At 30.8% G+C, this 27,920-nt stretch overlaps 1 protein-coding gene across 1 annotated transcript in view; it reads right to left on the reverse strand.

Moving 5' to 3' along the window:
• Positions 1 to 228: 228 nt before the first annotated feature.
• Positions 229 to 27,920, reverse strand: part of LOC133171514 (cytoplasmic dynein 1 light intermediate chain 2-like) — a 54,997-nt gene continuing 27,305 nt past the window's right edge. The window contains exon 13 of the mRNA XM_061306274.1: positions 229 to 242. The gene's annotated coding sequence lies outside the window, so the exon portion shown is untranslated. The remainder of the gene's footprint in view (positions 243 to 27,920) is intronic.

A 27,920-nucleotide genomic window follows, 5' to 3' on the forward strand; every position in this document is an offset into this window, starting at 1 on the left:
CAGGAAGTGTCTAAAAAAATTAAAAAGGTATGTCCCTTATCGATATTTTATAATCTTCAGACGGAAAAAAAAAGTTATTGAGATTCAGTAATCGTGTGAAGATAACAAGTGTTCTAAAAATCAATGGATTATCTGGTGATATAAAATGTTCAAAACAAATGCTATGAGATGTTAGGAATCAATCGGTATTTTGATATCACCTTCTGGAATTTAATGTGAGACTATTATTGGTGTTTGATTTGAATAAGATAAAAATATGTGTACATTGTAAAAATGTTGATAAAAAGAGAAACATTATAAGAATAAGAGTACACCTAAGAACACTTTAACACTCTAAAATACCCCATGTTTCAACAGAGGAGCAACAACCAGCATGACTTTGACCTCCAATACATTCCTCAAATTCTAAGATTTACGTAATTACATTTCAAGTTTAAAATAATGAACTTCAGACCATATAGTGATATATGATGACCACTCTGTGTACAGATAATGCTGCCACGGTGAGAGTAGTTACAAAAAATTAAAGAAATTAAGCAGTCGAACTTCATATATGATTTAAACGACAGTCATGAATAAAAGATAGAAAATAAAAATGACTTGAATAGAAAATAAAAATGACTTGAAACACCTATTTAAAAAAAAGGGCGTTTATTTCATAGCAAGTGACTTTATTTCTTACCAACTTCGAACTTGTGGATAGTCAAACATTGATAGATAGGCTTCAAATGACCGCAGCATATTAACATTTATAAAAGATCCATGTCAGGTGCTTTCTGTCCATCTCTATTATAGGTTTTCAAACACTGTGTAAATTCAAATAATTTTGTATAAAAATAAACTTTTTCTTTGATTTCTCTTTTGCTATGAAATCTAAAGCTTGAAATTTTCCGAATTTGATATTTTGCCGAAGAATAAAAAAGAAAATTGAACGGCAGATTCTTTGAGTTTATCGACATTAAAAAAGTAACAAACCACATCTCTGAGATTAAATAACGCTATAAAAACTTATAACCGTATTATCCTGATTAATTCTTTTATGATTTTTCCGGACAAAAGACAAAGTATGACTTTTTTGAAATCATACAGAGATAAAAAAAAAATGTGCATATGACGATAGAAAATGGTTCTATAGATAGCCTATTAACGGTTGCTTTTCTCGGAAGAGGGACTTTGTATTACCTTCATCAGTGTGTCTACTGACATCATACATCCCGAACTTGTAAAATCAGAACACAATCTTCTTGTCGCTCAAAGGAATTCAGATATTTTCAAACGTTTCTTTTCATTAATTAACGTCTTTATCTTCAGCCAGTGCAAGAAGGTTTTACCTCTCTACATCTTGATTCAGTGCAGATGGGTTTGAATTACCTAACCTTGAGTATCTATGTAGAATAAGAAAAAATTGGACAGTTTCAACCATTAGTATTTTTTCCCTTTTTTAAAGGTGTATGTAAATGACGATTTAACACACGCAGAACATTAATTTGAGTTTTTATCAGGCGTTCTGTTGCTTATTTGGAAAAACTACAACGTTTGTTAATATTAATTGTATCCATAAAGTATGTCAATAAGCAAGTTTTAAGTAATTATGGATCTAACACAAAAGGGCATTCTAAATCCATTCTAGTTTGTTTCGTTCGAAGTCGAGCAGGTACTTGAAAATGAAGTGATCAACCCCCACCCCCAAAATACAGCACACACAAAATCAGCAACCCAAATATTTTGATGAATCCGTTCAAATTAGAAAGTTTACATATAGTTTTTTCATCAAAACACACACACACACACCCTCCCTCACACCCTCACACACACACACACACACACACACAAGATTAATGCCCGAAATGGGAGTGGAAAATTGGTTGGCCATGTTTTGAACCTCCAACGAAATAAATAAACTGATTTAATTCAAATTAAATATCAGTAATCAAAAAAATCTAACACAGTTACAAAATAGTTGTTTTATACCTGTTTATTTAGGTAGGTTAAGGGTGAATAAAAAAAAAAGACCACCAAATTGAAATTTTTTGAAAAAAGTCAACTACCCATGACATGTTTTTCACTTATATCATCATCTTGTATATACATTCTAGCTTAAATTCCTGAAGTTGCAATAAAATAGACAATTGGATAAAAAAAGTTTCAGAAGTTTTATAAGAAAATTTTATTTGAAAAAGAAAAGAACACTACATCCTAAAAGACTTTCTAAAATACATTATCAAAAGAAGGAAATTATAGTTTGTTTATGCTTCAAAATGGTATCAGGAACTTAAATGATTAGATCTAAACCTTGATTGAGTTTCTTCTCTTGTATTTATGAAAAAAAATGGCTTTTTGATGGTTATTTTACATTATTTTTTTTTTAATTCTGTTTTGAAAAGTTTTAATATGAAACAATAAAATTCCCCCAAAATCACTTTTTTGTCTATTCAAGTCAACACTTTAAATCTAAGCCAAAAAAGAATTTTGATATACAAGTTTTCTTACGAAAAATACTAGATTTTGAAGTGACCCTATTTTACACTATTGTGTTGCACTCCTGACATCTGATATGTATTCTTTTAAAGACATTGTTTTAAAAATTATAACACACAATAACCTTTTTTTTTAGTTTATAAATCAGTTCGTCGTTTTGATATTTTTTATCATTTACGGCAAGTTTTTCATATTTTCAAGACTTCAAAAAATGAAAATTTGCAATGTGTAACATAGATAGATGTATGTATGTATGTATGTATGTATGTATGTATGTATGTATATATATATATATATATATATATATATATATATATATATATATATATATATATATATATATATATATATATATATACGCACACATTGTATTTAAAAATATGTGTTAGGTGTAAAATGTCTGTAATTAGTTGATAGACATAATGTTTTGAACGTCAAATAGTATCAATTTTTTTTTCAATTTATTTTTTAGTTAAAATAGATGAAGATAATTGATAATTATAAAACAGTTTTGTTGCTTACCTAACTGCAGTAAAATGAAAAATTAAAACCATAGAACACAAAAATTCATTAAGTGTTGGCAACATCAAATGATAACTAAATTGTGCAATATTTTTAGTCCAATACTTCATATATAAAACACATGAAAGTATTTAATCTTGGCTTTATATCTTGAATTATTCCCTATTTATGTCAAAAACTAGCTAAAATAGATATTTAGAAGATAAAATATATTTCATAGTATATTTTCCTTCTCAGGACAAACACTGCAAGCAACTGCGGTCAAGCATAAACATTCTACTCATAATTTTTTCTTATATTTATTCAGCAATGATTCTAACATATTTGTTGCACTCTGACCAAGGGCATGGGAGTCATTAAAGTAGAATTTTGAAGCAAAAATTACATCAGAACTTGTCCTGTTGTTTCAGTGAAGTTGAAGTGGAATTACTTGAATTTTTTAACAATTTTTCAGTGGGTTTATTTTTTTACATTCATAAAAAATCAAAGAAAAGCTAAAGTCACGTCTGAATTGATAAAATTGAAAAAGTTTTGTTTGTTTGTATGTTGTTTAACGTCCCTCTCGAGAATTTTTCACTCATATGGAGACGCCACCACTTGCCGGTGGAGAGCTGCAAATTTTGTCCTATACTCGGCACTTACGGCCATTGAGCAGTGAGGGATCTTTTTCGTGCCAGCACCTACTGCGACACGGGACCTCGGTTTATACCGTCTCATCCGAAGGACCGGTCTCCACGTCCCACAGTGGGATTCGAACCCGCGACGTAAGGATCAACTCCTTACTTCGCGACTCTAGAGCAGACGCTCTAACCACTGCGCCACGCGGGCGACAAATTGAAAAAGAGAATGATTTTAATAATAAAACTGTCAATAATTTAGTACTAAATTATTCAAATAGATCATTATTGATTAAAGAATATTTCTTAGCATGAATAGAAGTTTTTTTCATCATATAACTTGAATCTTTAAAAAAATGTGTTGCACCCCTGACCATAGAAATATAGATCTGAAAAACAGACAGACCCTTTAATTGATAAATCTGTTTGGTAAAAATGTTCTTTGTGTCTTTATTTTCCAAAATAAAAATTAGAGAATCATATACTAATAAAAGTTTTTTATGCTAGGGAGCAAAACATCAAATGTTGCGCTCCTGACAGTATTGGGTATGCACAGATATTTGAATCTCATTAATGCTGCGTGTGATTTATATAACATTTTTAAGTTTTAAATTACGATCAGTTATTGTTTTACACTTTGAAAATTCTTTTTTGACTTAATTGTCTCACAGGTTTTTAAAATCGATGCTTATTTTGGCAACACAACATTTTTTTTCAATTTCTGTTGCACTCCTGACATGGTACAACATTTTTTTTCAACATCAGCCATGACCACAACTTGGTCAAACAAGAGTTGTTACAGTCTACATTTAAAACTCATTACCTTGAATATTATCAGGAAAGTCTTTATTTCCAACATAAACCATTGTTATTTTTTTCACAATATATTGAATTTTCAAAATGTCACAAAAAAGTTGTTGCACTCCTGACATTTTAGCATCATTTTTGGGCATAACTCTTTTGTGAATTGAGATATCAATGAGATATTTGGCAGGTATTTAGACACTAACTAAAGACATATGCTGAGACATAGAAATTTATTTCCATTACCTGTATTTTTAGTGCAGATTTATAGATATGTGTTTGGTCATATTTTTTTTTTTGAATTCACCCTTAAGGGATATGTGTTTGAACAGAAATTGTGAATAGGAATTATATGTCAGTTAATACAAATTCATACAATAATATCAACCAAGACTTAAATGCTCTTTAAGGCATAATGTTCATTTTGTCTCAAACTCTTAAATCTTTTCAAGACGAACAGGCGAGAAAAAATTCAAAAGCAATAACAAAGATGAAATTTTTATTATTATTTGATAGAAAGTAGATGTAAAACCAACAAAAGAGGCATAATAAAGTGTTTGTTAATGAGTTTATGATGCACTACTACCTGTATTGAGAAGAGATAGAATCAACCACCACGTAGCTCAAGACTTCTAGCTCACACAGCGACTGGGATGAAAGGTTGTGGAAAGACTTCAGGAGAATGGCCTGGATTAAAGAATCCCGGCGCGTCAATGGTGATTTAATCTCTGTAATGGTGTTAAAGAAGAAATTTCGGTTAAAAAATACACTTTATTAAAGAAGATAGGTACCTTAGTTCCTATCCATGATTTATAGTAGATAGAGACAGCTGTACCAGCAGATAGAGATGAGAAACACATTACTATACTAACAGACACTATACAAAAGACACTATACGAAGGAATGAAAATGACCTAAGTATTCTTTTTTAAGGAAAAGATATATATAAATATATATATATATATATATATATATATATATATATATATATATATATATATATATATATATATATATATATATATATATATATATATATATATATATATATATATATATATATATTGTTTTTTTAAGTTGTTCAGGGGACATTGCAAAGGAAAAATGATTTATGATAACCGTATTATTTTGTTGTTTGGTAAAAGTACAATAATGAAGAAGAAAGTACTTACTCCTTTTGTTTACGGGATAGAATAAGATTTTATGTACATGTAGTTACTGAACGTGGAGGAATAATTATATGTTTGAGGTTATTTACACTCCTAATAGGATCTTGTACCTTGTGAAACTTTAACACTTGAAGCAAATTAGTGCCCAGGAGTCAAATTAGATCTAGGTATTCCACAAAACATGAAAGAAAGAGGTCGGGTTGAAGGAATATCATATGTCAGGAACCTTATTACATTAATCTAATGTTGGAAATTGATGACAAGGCGTGGAATAACGGTATCTAAGGGTAATTTAACTTGGTACACATTTCTTGTGAGTTTCTTGATTCGAAAGGTGTATTTTTTTTAATAAGGTCGTCAAATTAACCCTGTTTTAGATGAAAGCAAACATTGCACGTGGAGAGATTCAAGAAACATCCTTGCTGTAAGCTTTCATAACGGATTAGAAAACTAAGCACAATAATTAATAAGACACTGAATACCAATAACTTAACAACAACAATTCAATATTCATTATCTGAAAAGATAGATGATGTAATTAATTACAGTCTCGTTCAGTTGGATATTCAAATGTCTTCTTGAAACTTCAACAAACATATCAGTTTTACGAAGACAACCGAGCATCTGGCTGATTGATCTGTAACTCAGTTTAACAGAATACATCCACAAAAAAAAAATAAATTGTTTTTGCAAGTCTTTCATTATGGTGATTTTTTCTGTAATCTGAGAATGCAAAAAACACAAAGACAGTAATTCATCACATGAAACATGTCAATCAGTTTTGCCAAGTTCCTTGTCATTATGTTTCACTTGCAAAAAAAAAATCACCAATGATGCAACTGATGAAGAAACTTGTAAAGCAAAACCCTGAACTCCTACATGCATAAAAAATAATGAGTTTTTGTACCAAATTTATGAAAGCAGTAGAAGCAAGAGTTATAAGAATTTCAGAAGGAAATCAGGATAAGCATAGGATAAGGAACATTTGTCATTGCTTTTATTTTTCTGTACTTAATTGTACTGAAATAACAGGAAAAAATGATTTGCAAATTAAAAGTGACATTGTTGTGCCATGAGTGCAAAGTTTCAAATGTTCAAAATGATGACAAATCTAATGTTCGTTTTTGATTATTTGCACCGAATATATATATTGCAATTCGGTTTATATTCACATTTTGAATCTTTTTTTTTTACCCCAAAAGTGTTCGAATTCTTGAAAATGCTACACCTGGACTACTTCCATAGAACTACATGTATGTTCATTCCACTGGTATTTACTTTGCAATTATTTCCTTTTTTATTCCATTACATTTTTTTAATGAAAGGGACTTCTTAATATGATTATTTTTCCTATTTAAAAGTACTAGTATTTTCATAATTATTTTATTTATTTATTTATTGATTCTGAAATATTGTTTGAACCTCATTTCTTGCTTATTAAAAACATCTTATACTATTTGCATCGACATCGTCATTCCGACTGCTTGGATGAATCGTGCCAAATGCTACAGTGCAGACTGAAGATAATTCTTTAAAATTTAATCAGTAGGAGTTGAAACAAATGGGGATTATTGAAATATCTTGAAAAGTCAGAATTACATAATCATTTATCTGTCTTCAAATAGACGAGGAGTGAGTGTTACAGAATAAGGTTGCTTCTATATAATTTTGATGCTATAAATGTCATGAATCGTTTCAAAATATTTTTGTTATATTTTCTGTTTTATATCTATGTTGCTCACGTTTTCCCCTTAAACACCCTGTGGTATCTAGAGTACGTTCAATCTCGGTCAACACTTCATCCTGTGGGAAATTCTGAAGGGTGCAAGATGCGTTGTCTTATCAGCTGACATAACTGTCCCGCAAATTATAGACCTAGATTCTAGTCCCTGATTTTACGTCTATAGAATTGGAGCACTTTATTCATTTAGTAAATTTGTACAGAGTAGAGTATACGTTACACCTATATAGCAAGCTTAAGGCACTGAATATTGAAAATGCTGGTCTGCAAAGGTAAAATTCAAACACTCATCCTTTTTTCAAGTCTTTCGAAGAGACTTTTAACTTACGTTGCTCGGTCGCATGTACTTAATTTGGCACTTTCACGATAATGTAGGCGATTTCAGTGTAAAAAAAAATTGCTTGGATGATAAGCTCCATGATATCAATAAGTCATATAAAATGCAAAACACGGAAAATGAAAATATATATATATATATATATATATATATATATATATATATATATATATATATATATATATATATATATATCAAAGCGTTTGAAGTGTATGAACAATGTCTATTTTATATTAATGAGAACAAGATGTGTTTGTGAAACATTGATGCCCCCGTATGGCAACTCATAACAAAGGTTAAATTTCTCAAATGCAAATCAAATATGTTGGTACCCAAAGCAAGGTCTTGTTTCAAGGAATATACCTGTGAAATATGAAAACCTTAGTAGCAACCATTGAATAGATATAGAAAAGGTTAAAGTTTTTCAAAAGTGAGTCAAACATCAAGGTAAAGTTCAAATGGTCAAAATTAATGGTGCCCAAGGAAAGGCCTTCTCACAAGAAATACACATGTGAAATATGAAAGCCCTAGCACCAACTGTTCAAAAGTAATGGCCAAGGTTAAAGTCTAACAAAAGTAGGTCAAATTCGAAGGTCAAAGGGTCAAAATTGATGGTATCCAAAGGAAGGTCTTGTCACAAGGGTTACATATGTGAAGTCTGAAAGCCCTAGCACTTACCGTTCAAAAGTTATGGCCAAAGTTAAAGTTTTGCAAAAGTAGTCAAACTCCAAGGTCAAGGTCAAAGGGTCAAAGTTGTTGGTATCCAAAGGAAGGTCTTGTTACAAGGATTAGATATGTGAAGAATGAAAGCCCTAGCACCAACTGTTCAAAAGTTATGGCCATGGTTAAAGTTTTGCAAAAGTAGGTCAAAGGGTCAAAATTGATGGTATCCAAAGGAAGGCCTTGCCACAAGGATAATATATGTGAAGTATAAAAGCCCTAGCACTAATCATTCAAAAGTTATGGCCAAGGTTAAAGCTTTTCAAAAGTAAGTCAAACCCCAATGTCAAGGTCAAATGGTCAAAGTTGTTGGTATCCAAAGGAAGGTCTTGTCACAAGGATTACCCATGTGAAGTATGAAAGCCCTATCACCAACTGTTCAAAAGTTATGGCCAAGTTAAAGTCTGGAAAAATTTAGCAAAAGTGGGTCAAACTCCAAGGTCAAGGTCAAAGTTGTTGGTATCCAAAGAAAGGTCTTGTCACAAGGAATACACATGTGAAATATGAAAGTCATAGCTCCAACCAATCAAAAGTTATCGGCAAGGTTAAAATTTTTGCGGACAAACAAACAGACAGACGGACAGGGCAAAAACTATATGCCCCCGAATCTTCGATTACGACGGGGGCATAAAAAAAATTGTATGAAAGCGAGATCAAAAACGAGGTCGTTCAGTGTGATTGATGGATTTATCTTACGCATTAAGATATATAAGTATATCAAAATACAATTTCAATTGTCATAGATTGAGTTTATTTATAAAATAAAAGCTCAGATGTAGCGTGTTTTAGCAAACATACAGTGGAGTACAATAATATTCTAATTTTGAATCATTCTTCTTTATTCAATTTAAAAAAAAGTTATTTCAATCATTCATTTCAATACGGAAGCCCATTAGTGCCAAGCTGTATATATAAAGGAAAACTTATTTATAAAAGCAAACCTCAATAAATAAAGGAAATGCGATATTTATAAACAAAACCTCGATATGTATAAAGGAAATGGGAAATATATAAAGAAAACCTCGATATATATAAATATTTACATCCTTTGAATATTATTTCCTTTATTTCTAAAGAAACCCATTGCCATTTATCAATGAGTAAACAACAGTAGGCAAGCCACCTGCATAGATTTCTTGAGCAAAGGCTGTTCCATGAATTATACATACAATGACATACACATCTATAATACAATATTTAACATGTTTAATTTTACTTTGAATGTTTTTTTTTATACAGATATAAATATAAACAATAAAATGACTTTCTTTGTTTGTTAGTACGGGAATTAATGTCGTAGCTATTGCAGAAAAAATTTACATAACCCGCTTACGCGGGTCTTTTCAACTGAAATACAATTCAGTGCAAAAATGCATGTGTGTTATATCATGTTTTATAAGTTCATTACTTTTTTACTTTGTTTTGCACATGATGCATTAAAAATTTGAAATCGATAACATAACGAGATTTTTACGGGTATTCTTTCCGTCATCTTGTCACTAAATAATAACGCCATTATTCTATTTACAATATGTACATGTTTAGTAATATTTACAACGTGGAACAACAATCCGCACTATAATTATGTATGTGTGCACTCATTAATTCCCTACTACATGATATTTTTTCACACCAAAGACCCAAAAATTATTACAGTTGTAACTGTCGCTTTCTTCTCTCAAATTAAATCCGATCCTCCCTCACATTCAAATGAAATGGGGAGAAAAACGTGTACCTTCATCTCTACCCTCTCTCCCATTCCAATTTCCTTTTTAATTATAAATGTTTAACAATGGGCATACAAGTATATTATATAATTAATTTAAATTTATTTGAATATGGACATAAGAAATTCTGAACTTGTTTATAAAAGACTCCATGTTGAACATTATTATTCTTATAAATTATCAGTTGTGGGACCAAAGGTAATACGGCTAAGTTTTTGTAAACAAGGTATACGTTGTGAAAACGAAATTGATCTAAAATACATGTAAAACCAATAAAAACACATAAAATGCGATACACATTATACGAATTTCATCAATATAATTATTATTAAATGCTCATATACTCAATTAAGTGCATTATATTAAGTAATGTTACAATTACAGTTCATTGATATATGTATGTATAAATAAATAAACACTTTTAAATAGCACCATTCTGATCGATTCTAGGAACGTAATACAGGAGTACTATCACTGATTTCACCCTGTCAGGAGTTAATCTGTTTAATCTTGATGGACAGCTGAGCGATACAGGTCATGCAGTGGAAAATGTTCTCTCTATATCGCATTTCTCTTTTTATATATTGAGGTTATGTTTATATACTTTGCATTTCCTTTATATATATATATATATATATCGAGGTTTTGTTTATATACTTCGCATTTCCTTTATATATATCGAGGTTTTGTTTTTATATTTCGCATTTCCTTTATATATTGAGGTTTGCTTTTATATATTGCTTTTCCTTTATATATACAGGTTGGCACTAATGGGCTTCCGTATTTCAACGTAACCTCAAAGAAAAAAAATCTTCCTCGAACTCCCATTTCATGTTTTTGCATCGTGTGGTATCAATATAGAATTCAGCCTGTTTCATCTAAGAATATAGCCACCCACATACATTGAAAGTTTTTTTAATGCATTTAACGACACATCTATCAAACAAAACGTAAATCAGTAACGATTTATTAAAGTCTTTTGGTAAGATGATAATTTTTACTTGTAATGACGAGCCACCCGGATAAAAAATAAGACCGGCCTATGTGGTTGTCGTTTTGGAAACAATGATGAGGCTATTTATATTGTGGAAGAGTGTTTCGAGGATTCGACTATTCGATTTTAATGATTCTAATGATTTTAATGATTCGTGCATGTTTGGTGACTATTTAAAAAATACTGAAAAATCGTCTCTTTTTCTGCAATTCTTTCTGGGTGAGGTTTACAAATTTTTTGAAGTACCCTCGTATTTTGACTGAATTCATGAGTCATAGTACCTGCATGAATCCAAATCATCATAGATTTCTATAATAATTAATTTCAGTTAAAATTTAAAAGAGAATATGTCAAGAATTTTTTACTATAAGGCTCTTACCATGAGTAGATATAGACTGGTTTTAAACAATTGGTAAAAAAAAAAACTATTTCAACAAGTTTTAAGGCAAATAATACCGTCCGAAAGCTCGGCTCAGGCATGTTTAATCAATCAATACTTTGAAATTATTTTTCATGCAAATTTACTCAACTGCAATGAAAACTTATTAATGGTTCACCTGCCAGAAAGATTACATTTAAAAATTCTCCGAAATATGGGTTAATTTTCAAATCATAAACGCACACTGATACACTGATAGGGAATTAGTCCGATCGACATATGATATACCGAGTAAGACGTATCTCCCACTTATCTGGGTTCTAATTGGACGTTCTGCATTTGCTTGGATAGATACACAACTTATAGATACTTAATTTAAATTTAAGGTCGAATGTTGATGACATTTGTATATTTTTAAAAGATATGTTTTATGAAATGTTTAATTTTTATCAGATGCAGCCATCATGAAGGTAGTGAGATTGGCGCCATACATTGTAGTTTCTTTCTCAATTCTGCTTCGTGAAGTTTGCTGTAGTGAACTGTTTGTGAATTCCAACTGCACATTTATTCTAAGTCTTCTTCCAATTTCAAGGATCAAATCAAAATGATTCATGGTTTGTTATTTTTATGTATGCTGAAACATGATTGAGAACGTCTAAAAAGTAAAATTGGGTGACTTTTTTTTAAATATATGTACATTGAAATAAGAAATAATTTTAACTTTAGTTAAAACCAAGAAACGTATAAAATGTTGGCTTACCATATATGAACATTGGAAGTTAATATACTTCAATAAAATCTTTTCAATTAAGTTAACAAAATGTGTTTTTCTGTCGCAGCAATACCTGCCACCATTGCTGGGACTTATTGGTATGCAACTCACAACTTGTGAGTAATTGAACTTTACATCTTTTAACTTTGATGTTAAATTAATACCTCTACAGTGTAAGCAACATTACATAATCACAAGCGAATTGTACATATCGCGCTTTCTAGTTCGACATCGACATTTTAAATACCAAGAAACAACAAAACTGGTGTAGGATTAGAATGTTTGTGGATTCCTAGTCATTAGGAATGAACAAACTATCGTTGACACTGGGTAGAGGAAATGAGATAGACTAACCTTCATCTTTCTGTAATGACTGTCTGAGTCATATTACACTAATTACCTTCAAAGGCAGTTTTCTTCTGATATGAAAATAAATGTTAGTTCGCTTATTTGTTCCTTTTATTAGCATAAAAGGACTTTCTTATCAGAATTGCAACCGTTATTTTTTTTTTCTTCACGAAGGAAGGTGCAGTAAATGCTGTCTATTGCCACTGGATTTTAAACTGTCTGTTACGATAAATCTGTCTTTTATAATTTAAAGTTGATTTACCATCAGAAGTAAGTCGTATACACAGATAAAATTACAACAAATGTTCAAGGTATGTTGCACAAGTATTTATACCATAAAAAAAGCAACATATATATTTTGATTGCTCAATTAGCTTCAAATTTACGACTTTTAAGAAAAACGAACGTGCAACAATTATATGTTGAACATGTGTTCAGAAACTTCTGTTGAATGTTTCATATATATGTTACAGCATATGTTATAAACAAGTAAAATTTGACATATTTTCAACATTTGATAAACATATGTTTGAACTGTACTGCTTCATGTTCTTTTGTTGAACATGCATTAAACATATGTTGCTCGTTTTATATAGTTTGGATATATTGTAGTTATATATTTGATGCTCTACTTAATTCGATGAAGTTAAGATGGAGTTGTACAAATATGTAAATTAATTAGGAGGATGGAAGAATCCCACTATATGGCTTCAGCTGTGCTCCTCTTCTCTGTCTTGTGACAATAATCTTTAACAAAGTTTTGAATCAGTGTTGAAGCCAAACACATTGATTAATAATGATGATAAATATATCTTCTCTCAACTTAAAAAAAATAAATACTGAACTAAAAACCTGATAGATGTTTTAAAAGTGAAGTAAGCTATCCAATATCTATACTATTTCAATAGATGGTTCATATGATCTGATTTGTTCTGAGTTTCTTATGATCAGCTGGTAAAAAGATAACTCGATTTCATTAAATGCACTCCCTGATCCAAAAGGATGTTTTTATATATTTGGCTAGACTGTATATCACCCACTCATTGAAATTAAAAAGAAAAAAAGCTTATGTTGGTGAGCAGGCTTATAACATCCTAGTTACTCAGGGATCTGTGTCTGTGTAGATGTAGAAGTAGGCGAATAGCAGACAAAAAAAACAAAACAAAAATCAACGCATCTGTATTAGATATACAAGTGATACAAGCAAGGGAATTTCAATACATACCTGTCGGTTGTTAAGCACAGATTCGTTAATTACAGACGCCAGGGACAAAACCGTGGGAGTTTTAGTTCAACGTGACATTATAGTATTTCAAGCACAGTGTCTTTGGTCGGTGTTGCAGAGCTAAACGTCCCCGATGGCACAGGATACCCCCGGGTGAATTGCTTTATAACAAATTTTTCAACAAGATGGAAGTTCTGTTATGTACCAAAGATTCTGCAAGTCAGAACTCTCTACAATAACATTATCTGTACGAATTCTACATGCGCCATTTAATGGGCATTGTTACAGATTTATTCTAAGTTTTTTCAATTTTTCTATTTTCATAATGCATTATATCGGGCATTTCCAACAGTCAACCAAAATCTTAATGTCGGTTGTCAATTGACATGCGCGTCACAGATCGTACAATTCGTTGTTGTGTTGGGAGTTGAACAATGTTCAACATCCCTTGGCCACCAAGCAGATTGTGTGAGCCCATTTACTCAGGGGTGTACCCATACGAAGGATCTGCTAAAGAAATTCAACACCTCTTGATATATCTTTCGTTTTCATACAATATTTTTGGGGAAACAGGTTAAAGAGGATCAATGTAAAAACGTAAATTTTCTAAGTAAAAGCTTTTTTCAGCTTTTTTTGAGTAAATTACGACAACAATGGTTAATAACAATGCAATTATAAATTCAATATAATATAATTATATTGTGTATTTGTTGAAATCAAAGTTATAAACGGGTACATTATATACTAAAAAAAGGTGAGCTATTCTCACAGTATATTCAAGTCCATATACTCAAAAGGTCAAAATACCATAAGTCTATACTTTTATTTTGGTTAATTCATGTTCAATCACCATTGACCGTTGTTTTCTGAACGCCAATCGTGAAGGCATCATTTGATTTCATTTTCTTTCCTCTGAAAATAAGCGATTCAAGACTCCTTTATTTCAATGTTGGACATCTTTTACATATGTATCTTTTCTTTATGCATGGTGTGGAAATTGTAACAGAGTCATTCTTTCTCTGTAAAAGTGCATCTTGTCTGATGGACTAAAATAATCTTAAAATTGCTAGAAAGAAAGCTTGTAGGTAAAATCGCTCGATTTTCGAAATGCCTGCTAATGTTAACAATAAGCCACGTGATTTCATATTTCTATGAACTCTTTGATAGTGTTATTGCATCATCAGTAACAGTTGTGTGTAGCCTTGAATATCATTTGTTGATTTTGGGAACGAATTTTCAAAACTTCCTGATTGAAGTGCTTCTCAGTAGGAAAATAATTTTTTTTTCAATTCCGTCATCAATTCATGTAGCTAGGTGATTCAATTTTATTAATTATCAACTAGATACCCGGTATGTTTTTCAGAGGAGAATTTTATTCAGTAATTCAATAGACACCTTGACTTAAATCTCCGCTCCCTGAACTTATTTTGATATCCTTGCTTGTTCTCAGGTTTCCTCTAGTTACGTAACGATTTACATTGAGAGATTTATATGGGACAACAGCACTCCTTTTCTATTTAGTGAATTAAGTAGGGACTGTTTAAAAGGGGACATCGGCAAAAAAGAGAAGTTTGAAGTTTCATTGGTGTTTTCATTCTGTAACAAAATGATTGATTCTGTCAATGGGTCTTCTTCAATTCTATGTTTAGAGAGGCATTGGACCACAAATCAAGCCACATTATTGTTCGTAAATCTTGCAATGTCTAGTCATGAAACTCTAGAAATGTGTTGGCAAGCCTAACAAACGACATTAATATTGACACCATCACCTTTCTAGCAAAGATATTTTCTTATTCTCAAAATTTCCTTTTCGCTTTCTTCTGTCTGGTTTAAAAAATGTATTTCTCTTTCGATTTTTATAACACATTTTTTTTTAAATATCCATATTGCTTTGTTTTTACAATTATTGTATTAAACATTACATTGAAAGACGACGATCAGAGTTTTGATGACATATAAGTGAGTTACTTTTATACTTGGAGTTACTTTTATATAATTACTTTGTAAATCGTGTTACTTTATGAATTTACCATGACAGTTTGTGGAGTCTTTAGCACCAACTGTAAGGACCTCATTTAATTGAAAAAAGGGGTGTTCAAGGCTCCTATATTTCAACATTTCTTTGTATTTTCTTTGTTAGGAGTGTTATAATTGTAATATAACAATTCTTTCTACGTAGAAAGTACATTTTATCTGATGGAATAAAAGATAAACTACACATTACTAGAGAGAAAACTTGTTAGTATGTGAGTAAATTAAATCAAATCGCTCAATTTATGAAAACAGTTAATAAACAGTTTATGATACACTGCGTAATTTCAAAATTAATATAACTCCTTGATTATGTTATTGCTTTATCAGTAACAGTTGCATGTATACTTGAATGATGCTGTGAATGAATTTTGAAACTTTCTGATGATAGAAACCTTCCTCAATAGGATGTTGAAAATTTCCCAACATCTATTCCTAAAGGTGGTACAATTACAATGCATATATTATAAACCAAATATATGTGTTTTTTTAAGAGAGGAACTAGATTCAACACCTTTAATTCAAACCCCTACTCCTTGTAAACGCTATCTGTCAGATAAACTTTGTTCTCGTTATTTTTCAAGTGACATAACGATGTCATTATTAGAAGATTACAGGGCCACAGCACTCCTCTTAACTTTAGTCAAATAAGTAAGGACAGTTAAAAAGAACTTCGGAATAAAAGGTTTGAAGTTCCATTGATGTTCTAAACAAGATGTAATAAAATTATTGATTCTAGAAATAAGTGTTTGTGAATTTTATTTTTGGAGAGACACTGGATTACAAAACCAGCAATATTATTGCAATGCCAAAGCATGTGTTAACAAGGCTAACAAACAATGCATTAACATGTTATCTCTCAGTATCCTTTTTCCTATCATCTGTTCAGTTTCAAATACAATGTATTTCACTTTTAATTTTTAAACCCTTAGTCCCAAATATTTCAAAAATATCTTATTAGCTTTGTTTTGAAATTAGTGTGATAATTTTTCAATGGTTGAGAATGTCTCTCTCTCTCTCTCTTAACGGAATTTAGTAACCTTAGTAACATTTTTATTTAGTTCTTACAGTTTCCAAAATATATAAATGTAGGTTTATTTTGTGAAAATAACCATTAAGTATATGCATATCAAGAGATCTGCAGGTATATCTGTTTTTGAAATCAATTGTTGCATTAACGAGATAAGGGGCTCTTTTGTATATGTCTCCATATGTCTGTGAATTTGTTTTGATAATTTCTGTAATGGGGACTTTATGAATGAAGATTAAGAGCCCATAAAACACTGTATTTGACATTTATTGCGTTCTATTACGTTAATCGTTAATATTTTGATGTGTAATATAATGGTGACACTTTTCTTCTTCTTCTTTTTTTTGTTGTTGTTGTTGATATATTATAATAATGAATATGAAAACTGAGCTTGATTTCAAATTAATCTTGGCTACCTTCTCTAGTCAAAGATTTTCAAATGGTTTAATAAACGTCTGTCTATAAGTTAATCTGATTTTCTTTATATTCTTTTTTTTGTGACCATAGATATTCAAAAAGAGGGATTCAGCTTATTAAAATATTGAGTCAACGAGAGAACATTTAAGAATTTAAATTAAATGTATTTGATTAAAGAATCATAAAACTCGTCTTTTCTAGGCTTCTATGACAGGATTTATGTGAAATATACACTTATTTTTTTTATAATTATTTTCGAAACCTCAATATTCAGAGCACTGGGGACAACGTAAAACTATGTCTATGTACGTGAATATTCAGGTATGGAGACTTGAAGATAATGAAAAGAAATTCATACAAAACAATAAGGTAAAAATTTAAATTCATTAAGTGCTTTCAATTAGTATAATTTAGGTTTGTTCAATTAAAGCTTACCTTTGGTGTACAGAAAGGGCTACTCTCTCCCACGATTTCTTTTTGGGAGAGGGAGCAAGATACACAAGGGCAATTGAGCTGTGGAGCGAAGAATACATGAGCGATAAGCAAGAGATCGAAAGCAAAGGAGCGAGATAAGCATTATCCATGCCAGGCTGGGATTTTAATAAGGTTTTGAAAGCATATGCTGAAAATCTTCTCAATTAGTACAATGCTATAATTTGTTAATAAAGTTGCATAAATTCTCGTAAAACTGTGGATGAAAGTATTGCATTAGCTAAAGAAAGATGTTAAAAAATTTAGTATGTATATATCTGAAAATTGCACTTAATAATTCTCAATCACCAACAAATATTAAAATTCCCGCTATGATCGAACATTTGCATGTAATTAATCGGGTACACGTACTTCAAAATACCTGAAATTCCTGGTTTAACTGGTAAATGAACAGGAAAATTAATATAAACTTCAATTCTGTGTTTGTGCTTTCGTTCGAAAAATCATTACGAAGAATTATTCTTTATGAAGAAACTTTGCATATCTCAGCAAAGATAAGATCGTCAGGTTAGTATTGTGCTTTGAGAGTCCTGAAAAAAGTCTTTCTAGGATCTAATAACAACAACAACAAAATGTTGAGATTAATGGTTGTAAATAATTCTGGCAATTCATTCGACGAATCAAACAGCAAAGTCTATCTAAACAATCATACAAAATTAATATCTACTTTAGCTTTTCTTTCTTGTATTTTTTGTAATCAAATCGTTGAAAATGAAATTAAATCTTTTGTTGTTATTTGAAACATAAATCGCATGATTAAAAATAGTTAGGTAAGCAGGCTGTAGAACCAGGGGAACATGCACCCCAGTGTTTTCAAGACGACAAGGAATGTCTTACTTCGAGCAACTATCAGAAACAGTTTAAGATTGATTATAGACGTTTTTATCATAAACGTTTTTAACTTATTTTTTGCAACCCCAAGCTGTGATTCTGAGAAAAATTGCAAGGAGTGACGATTCAAATGCAACAATTTGTAATCTTTTGGTCTTGTGAGCAACCACAAAATGTTCTGTGGTTTCCATAACTTTTTTTAATTTACTTGCACTGACATCGTTTTTACTTGCACTGACATCTGTAGACAAGTAGCAAAAAACCCCCAAAATCTTTAAAAGTAGAGCACACTGTCCAATTTGCATATGTGTGAGTATGTTATAGCTAATTAGACTAATAAGGAGTTTGCAGGTTTGTTCGAGATACGCTTAAATTCTTCATGCGAAAAATAGCTCGTAGATTGAATGCAGCAGAGAAATGCACATCAGAAATAATTTGGAGACTTAAAGGTTATTTTATCGAATGATATTTTTCATAACGTACCCTAAGCATGAAATATTCAAAAAGTATTTTTGGAATTATCAAATTTCGTGAGGGTTCAATATTTGTGGATTTCACGGGTACTCTGTATAACCTTTATTGATATATAGGCTGTTTCTATACCTTTGTCCCAACAGAACCTATATGAAAATGACTGCCCTTCTTAACCAATCAAAAGGATTCCAAGGGATATACTTGAAGTGTAACTTAATATCTAAATTTGAAAACAAATGTTATCAAAATCCCAAGGTTGCATGTTATTAGAAGTTTTATGTTTTAAGAACCATCGAACGCCAACACTTTTAAGCTTTGAAAATATTAAATTGTCTTTTAATCTAGTTTGGGGGAAATAACGCTTCATTTTGTTGACATTTATTGTTTATATATCTTAGAATCATCTTTGTTTTAATGTTTCCTATTTTTTCCCTTGGAGAGATAAAACTCAGAAATGTATTTGATGTCACATAAATCTCATTCGATATGGAATTTGCAGACGATATATAAAAAAATTCCAGATTTATAAATACACTAAAAGATTCTGAAATCTGATTTTTTTCTTTGACCTAAACTTCAGAAAACTTGGAGTGGTTGTGATAAAACTTGCTTTTTCTCCTCAGAACTACATATCTTACAGAATCAAACAATTACAAGGCTTAAAGAAGCAACTACTGAATAAATTATAGACAACTCTATTTTTCAGTGATTTTCAAGAATGTCTTTAAATTTTAAAATATGTAATTCCATGGAATGTCTTCATGTAAGAAAGACTGACCTACGTTAGATTGAACTGAAAAGCGTTTCTATGTAGTTCTGTTCATAATCGCTTCATTCCCAATATTATTAATTTTCCATTCGTAATTTAAAGACCTAAATGATAATTATTTGTACATTCTCGATTAAACTTCTGAATCCATTGCATTTACAGTGCATTTGTTGTTTGTATAAAAGATACTAATAGTATCAAATTACAGCTTTCGAATTATAAATTTGGACGGATTTTCCTCATTATTTCCCCATCATGACAAGTATCACACGGCTGGTGAGACCGGTCGGCAGGGGATGCTCACTCCTCCATGGCACCTGATCCCACCTTTGATGTAATTATACTGTAAATTATCCACTTCTGTACCGTATCCGATTGTATATTGTATTATATTGTACATACTGATAAGCTGTAAAGCTTAAAGTAATAATAAAGAAGAAGTAAAGATGTTTTAGAGGTCCGCGTTTGCTCTGCTCCTGATTTGTATTGTTTAATGGACTTTTGAGCTTGAATACTGTTCGTTATTTCCATATATCTAATCTAAGTCAGCATTCAGAATTTTTGGGACAAAAGAAATGAATCCCTTTTACCTAATTATATCCCTAGTCGGTACCACATGACCTGTGATTTGACAACTTGTCCTCTATTTTAGGAATGACTCTAATTCTTGGCCAAATTATTCGAGTATAACCTGGTTTGGGTCAGTTTACGCTTTATAATCCGCGAAGCGGATTATAAAACAGCGTAAACTGACCCAAACCAGGTTATACTCGAATAATTTGGCCAAGAATTAGAGTCATTCCTTATAATTTAATTCTAAAATCATTAAACAACTGTGGGTGTAAAATTTCGTTGCTTTTTATTAGTTCAAATTTGCCGCTCAATAATACAACCCTAGTAACGGAAGTGATGGGAAGCAAGGGGAGGTAAAAACTGATACATAGTCCTAGCAGCCATGTTTTTTGTTTGCATGTGGTAAGATCCGAGTTATTGTTTGAAGCTAAAGGTACATTTATTAAATCTGGAATTTTCCATGAATCCCGAGGACTGGAAATGAGAGCATTGCATGGATACAGACGATTCAGCTGGTTGTCAGGGGGGTGTGTCCCCATACCAAACCAGGTTATACAGAAATAATTTGTGTTCCTTTTTGGATATTAACCAATCAGAGGCTAGAATACAAACAAAATTAAATTATATAAAAATGTACTAGTATATAATTCGAAATAATATATATTTTAGTGGTCAGTTACAAAGTTATAGAATCGAAAAGCTTGAAATTATCATTTTTACTTCTCATTGCCCATTGAACTTGGCCTTTTGAATATGACCTTTTTTCAGATAATGACACAAATTTAAGTCATTATCAACAACATACTTAAGTTTGCATTTATTTCAATCAAGGAATTCAAACCTTGACATAAAATACGAATTTGAATATACAAACAGTTTGTGTAAGAATGTGTGTATTCAAGTGTCTTCAACAGAAAAAATTGATTTTTAACTTCTGACATTTTGCTATTTTTTTAAATACATTTATCAGACTATAAAATTAATCAAGTTGATGAATTTACCTTAATGTCATACATGTAATATATGTCAATGTAGATTACTCGGATATATGAAAAATGATGTATGCATATTTGTATTAGTCTTAGGGACTCAAAGACAAAACACAATACATAATAAGCATTATCATAGCAACACATTATTGCTTTATTCGTTTCATTTATCATGATAGTTCAGATAAAAAGGGTATCACAGACATTTACTATACATTTACAGGAAGTTTTCTTTTCAGATTATTTTTGTTCTGAAGTAAGACGATGCAGAAAGAAAGAAAAGCAGAATAAAACCAATTAAATACTAGTATATGAGCCAGAATGATTTCAAGAGGAGAAAAGTCAGGAGATGAATTGATTAAAAAATCAGAAGAAAATAAAAAAAAAACAAAAGAAAGTAGTGAGGGGTACTAAGAGCAATATAGTCCGGAAAAGAAAGTCAAGTGTATATATATATATTTGTTGGTCGATAACAGCAAGAGTTAGTCACTGCATCAAAACATAAAGTGGTCAGTGGAAATAAGAGTATTATACTCTTCAAAAGCACCAAGGGTAAAGCAGTAAAAAGAAACAATATTTAGTGAGCAGATCAAAGACTAAAGTATTAATAAAGAGTCTAATAAAAAAAAAACGAACAAAGGAAGCAAGAGAAGCAATAGAAAAGGCAACATTGCCAAATGTCAATCTGTTAATCATTTGAATTAGGACAGTAATAAGGACTTGGTAAATAAATACATGAAGTCATTTTTTTTTTAGAGCAAACGTTTTGAATTTGGGAGAAATCAGCAAAATGTCTGCCCTTGAGGACAAGATTCTATTCTACCGTACACCATGCGGGTATTATTACGTGTTGAACAAATTCATACTTATTTTAGTTGTGTGTTTTTCCTCCTAGCTGGAGAGTTAGTATTGTTCAACCTAAAACAAACTGTACCCAGAACAAAAGAGCTATACCTACATGCAAGATACATACATGAAAGATACAAAATATAGTGCAAAAATAAAATATGAAGCAAGCACAAGAGAGACTACTCAGAATGATGGGGAAAATATTTTCTATGCACTGTGCTGGTTCATCTGGTACAGTACATAATATATCATTGCGCAATCAAATAAGCATTTAATCTATTTGTGATAAATTTTTAGCACACATAACACAATTATCTTTGAATAATAACGTAAGGCACATGAATCAAAACTGGTTTTTCTCAGAAATTGCCATGAGGAAATAAGTGTTGGTTAGTTTATTTCCAGCTGCTGGGTCTTCAGCGAAAAATGTTCAGTTCGGTCAGATATTTTTTTTTCTTTTTAACAAACTTTTACTTTTTAAAACGTAAATTACTTTTAAAACGTAAGAGTTCAAAACCCAAGATTACACAATTAAAATACTGATAAAATTCTAGCGCATCAGAAATTTTCTTACAATACAATTTTTTAATTTTTTTTATTGGCAACTTCAACCCTTTTAAATGGAGATAACGAACAGTATTCAAGCTCAAAAGTCCATTAAACATTACAAAATAGGTGCAGAGCAAAGACGGACCTCCAAAACATCAAAGGTGGGATCAGGTGCCATGGAGGAGTGAGCATCAATTCAGTACTAAAGTACTAAATGTACCAAAAGATCTGACAACGTGTATCATAATATAATAAAATATCATATATCTTTTCCAATCATCGGTTATTCATAAATTTTATAGAAACATAAATTTATGCTAATCAATTCCTCACATTAGGTCTCTATTTCACCGAAAAAAATTTTTCCTTATCATATACCCAATGTTTCTCGCATTCAATATTCATCCACATAAGAGACGTAACCCTGTGAGAATAATTTTTAAGAGTTAATGCAATGTGATACATTATCTTTTTGAAATAAATCTTAGCCTGGGATGATGATAAACAGTACCCTGTGCTTAATCAACTTGTAGTGGGAAAAACTAATGTACGGGTATAAAAAGCTACTCTGAGACATGTTTCAACTCTTTATAGCAAATAAATTACTTGTTTTCTTTCTTCCTTATCTGAAATTGATATATCGTGTATTTCATTTCATAAGTAATACTGACGTCACTTATCGTAACGGGAGTTCAATGAGAATAGGAATTCAAAAAGTTTTAGTAAGAAAATTTAAAGAATGAAAGGGGCAGTACAAAGCAAAGAGCCACAATAAATTAGTTGAGGTTTCCTGATTACACTTGGAGGCATTTTAAATTGAAAGCAAAGATATACTTTTTAATCTTGTACTTGGTATATTGAACAGTTAAAGTCTTCCTTCGTAGAGCATATTTAACATTGTCCATAATTTGAACTAGAACATTCTGAGAGAATTTTGCTGGCTTTAGGAAATTTTTAAAGGTTTATTTAAATGTTTTATAAACTTTAGAAAGGTTTATGTTTTATTAATTATATTTTCCCACGTATCCTGAAATAAATATCAAAATGTTTCTTACGTTCCCAATTTTATTTCGTACCAACCAAGGAAGAGTGCATTTTCCCATAAAATTCAAAAAATAAAAAATATACAATTCTTTCTGAAATCTCACAAATTTGCAATGTTACAGGTTCCAAGATCAAAACGATCGAATGTCAAAAAATTTATAAAGTTGTCTGTGGATCCTGCTATTAATTCATTTTAAAAAAAAAGAGGCTTCGTCAGTGTGGATCAAGAAAACATAAATATTATAAGTGACTATTATTCGTCAAGATTATGGTTGGTTACCTGACGGCGATACAAGCTTTTTTGCATTGCTTTGTGAATGTGAAATTACAGAAAATTTTACTGACAAATTTGATTTTTATTGTTGGTAAAATGGTGACTTAATGGACTAATTTGCAAACTAATAAGATGATCTTCCTGTGTTTTCACAGATGAATGGATAACACTGAAAAACGTACAAAATACTCTCAAATTGCTTGGCCTTCATTTAAGCATATGATATCTGTTAGATATCAAAGAAAATAATTGATCTTAAAGCTAAGACGGTGGGAACCTGAAGTATCATGAAAAATGCTTTGTCAGGAAAACCTATGTCTGAGTACAATATCGAAAGCAAGTATATCAATATCTGATTTGCATTTCTTATAACCATGTTAGATTCAGTTTGATCCAACACTTAGAGAGATAAAAATGCGGTGGGAAATGCAATCCCCAAATAACGCCTCTGTTTTGAGCAATTCTGGAATATCTCTATAGTTTTTATATGCATGCACTGTTTTGTTCTCATGGAGTAAAAGTCTGTTTGTTGTCATATTTTCGGCTGTCAAGTACAATTTGTGAGAGAACTAGTTAAAACCACAAGGACTGGCCAAACTTTTGGTTTGTAATTTTCAAATCATACAAAATATAAATTACTTTGGAAGCAAATACGTTATATCTGTATCATGTCAAAAGGGTGATGGAGGTAAAATATGCAAAATTCAATGATAAGAAACTCCCTGACAGAAGCTAGCTTTTCATGCTGACAAAAATATCTTAAAATTCCCTAATCATGCAATCTTTGACACTTTTCACACTCTGCTGTCAACTAACATCTGCATAGCTGTGAGTCTGATTTTAAAGGATTAATATAATTTTGTGGATTATCTATTTGAAATAAATTCTACCTTGGATAATAGCTTTTTTGTTGCTAAATCATTTTCTAGTGGAAGATTTGTATGGGTATTTACAAAGCCAGCGTGAGACGTATTTTCAACATTTCATATTTGTAAAATAAAATTTTACTGTATTTTTAAAATGTTTTTGTTTATCTGTTGTTGTATTCTTTTCTACTTCTTTATACTCATATCATTTTCAAATTCATAACTTTCTACTGATGTTACTTATCATAAACAAAGGGTTACTGAGAACTGGAGTTCAAAATTACGCTCAGAAGGATTGGTATAGTAATTGAAAAACTATGCACATAGTTCTCTCGATCAGGAAATTTCAGGGCATTGTAAATTAATGTTTAAAATAAGCTTTAACGCATGTATCCAATACCGGTATATTAGACATCCTGAAAAGCTTTGGGGGCAAATAAACCATACTTTCCTTATTTTGAAAAACTGAAAATCCTTGTGTTCCTAACTTTATTTTCCAAACAGAGAAGAGCGTTTTTTTTTCTCTCAGAGTTAAAAAAGTAAGAAAACGTAGCTTTTTTTTTTTAAATCTCACACCACACTTTAAATTTAGTGACTTTATACACGTACCAAGACAGAACTGTTCGAGTGTCATAACACTAAATACAGTCTGCGGATCCTGCAATTAATTCTTTTTTTTTCTAAAATGGAAATTTAGCCAAGTATTCCTTTTAAAGGACGAGATGAGGTAATTTTCAGATGTCAAAGTGGTGGCCTACGTAATTACAGAGAATGTAAGGAACAGTCAATTACCTAAAAAAAAACCAACAAATAACAAATGTAGAGGTAAATGAGGTAGACTAATCGAATGAGTAAACTTTACTCTAAAGGGAAAGGGTGTACTTTTTCAGAATTCTTGCGCATATAGAGAAAACTTAAGTTTATTCACTACATTCATGTAACTGTATAAATGTTTGCATCTCAGAGTAAACTCATTAATAAAGCTTCTTAGTACTTAAATAACATTTTATGATAGATGTTCATGAAGCTGTCAGTGCATAGTACACAAAGTAGTCCGTCGCGTCGTGTGTGCGCAAATAATGCCTCACATGGAATCAACTGTGATCGGACGAAGCCGATCACAAAAACGTAAGTATTCTTCTAGAATATTTTGCAAAATTACCAATAATTCAAGAAAGAAAGCAAATGTTTTTTCATATCTAAATAGATAATATTGGAAAGTATAAAAAATATCTCAATTTATATTTGACCTTTATTCAAACTTATGATATCTGTCAGATACAAAAGAAAGTAATTGATACTTTTAAAAAAGATCAAAAGGATGACCTCTGATCCTGTCTGATCATGCATAAAGCATGTAGTGAAAATACGCCAGATAAAAAGTATTTGGACAATTTAATGATAATGACTGATTATCTCACCAAATGCCTTTGATGGTCAAAGGAAAAAATCAAAACGTGTTTAATAAATATTTTTTTGATATCTTATTTGATATTTCTTGTAAACAGATTTAAGTTTGTTTACATAGTCTGAAATTTAATAAGATAGAAACTCTTTAAAAACATGCAATCCTCACTAAGATCTCGGTTTTGAGCAATTCTGAAAAATTTCTACAGTTTTTATAGGTATTGTTTACAGACATTACTTCTGTTTTTATGCGGGAAAGACTCGTTTGTTCTATTTTTATCTTTGGCCATCAAGTGCAATAAGCGAGATAATAATTCATAATCATAAGAATCGTCCAAACATGTTTATACTATCTTAATTTGTTGTCCTGATGGGTAAGTTCTAAAACATTTTATAAACAGCATGTGCGTTTCAAATTATATAAAATATACTTCATGTAGTTTATTCCTAAAGAAAGTCGTATACGAGGGTTTTCCCTAAAAGTCGTAAACAGGAAAAACAATTTAGTGTCTCCTTGAAAACAAAGCTTTCTTTTCTTGCCATAGTAAAAAGCAACGTTTATCGATCATCATCATAATGAACGTATAATTATGTGTGACATGATTTCATCTAATAAATTATATTACAAAAAAATATCTTTTAAAATCTGTTTTGCTTCCATCCGCATGACCACGAGGTGTCCATTAATTCTTTTTGAAAAACACACAAAGAGGAACGTGGCATCTCGACTAGAAATCAAGACTTTGTTTATAACAAATGATTTTTAAAAGAATTGCAATTATTGTAAGATAACTACGTCATTTCTCAAGAGAAGTAAAAAATATCGCGAGTAAGGAATTTTTATTTCTTGTTGCCTAACCTACAAAGCACTTAAACCGGCCTTTGATGATACTCATGCATAATTGAAATGATGATTTGTGTGACAGTTAATGATCTCATACCAGAGTAAAAACAGATGTTTGAATGATGCAGTGACATTGTAAAGCCAAAAAAAAATATTCAAGGTTTATTCGTTTCCAAATGTTCAAAACTTAAAAGCATTAACTTTCGAAACTTCAAAACTTAAAAGCAATTACTTTCGAAATAAGTATCTTTTTTTATCTTTATGCTTGTGCAAGAATTGATACATGCTTACAGATACATGCATGCTACCTTCATAAAAAAATTAAAAAAAAATATAGAAAAGGAGACTTGTTTTTAATATTTAACTCTTAATATACAAATGTATATATAATCCAAATGTAACAAAGTAATTGATCAAAATACAATAACCATTTTTCAAAATTTTTAATTCATTCGTTTTTGCAATTCAGTTGCAATTGATCACCGGTAAATGACTTACTTTTATAATGGGCCACCTTTACGTATGGTGGCCCTAATAATGCTTCAGTGGCATAGTGAAAGTGACAACAGGTGGATCACTTGAATAACTCAGTGGAACTTGTGACCTAGAGAGTTCGAGGAAAACCTAAACAGAAAACCACAGTTCCTC

Source organism: Saccostrea echinata, unplaced genomic scaffold (assembly GCF_033153115.1).
Source record: "Saccostrea echinata isolate AGI-Se365-2 ecotype Australia unplaced genomic scaffold, CSIRO_AGI_Sech_v1 ptg000054l, whole genome shotgun sequence".
Lineage (NCBI taxonomy): Eukaryota > Metazoa > Mollusca > Bivalvia > Ostreida > Ostreidae > Saccostrea > Saccostrea echinata.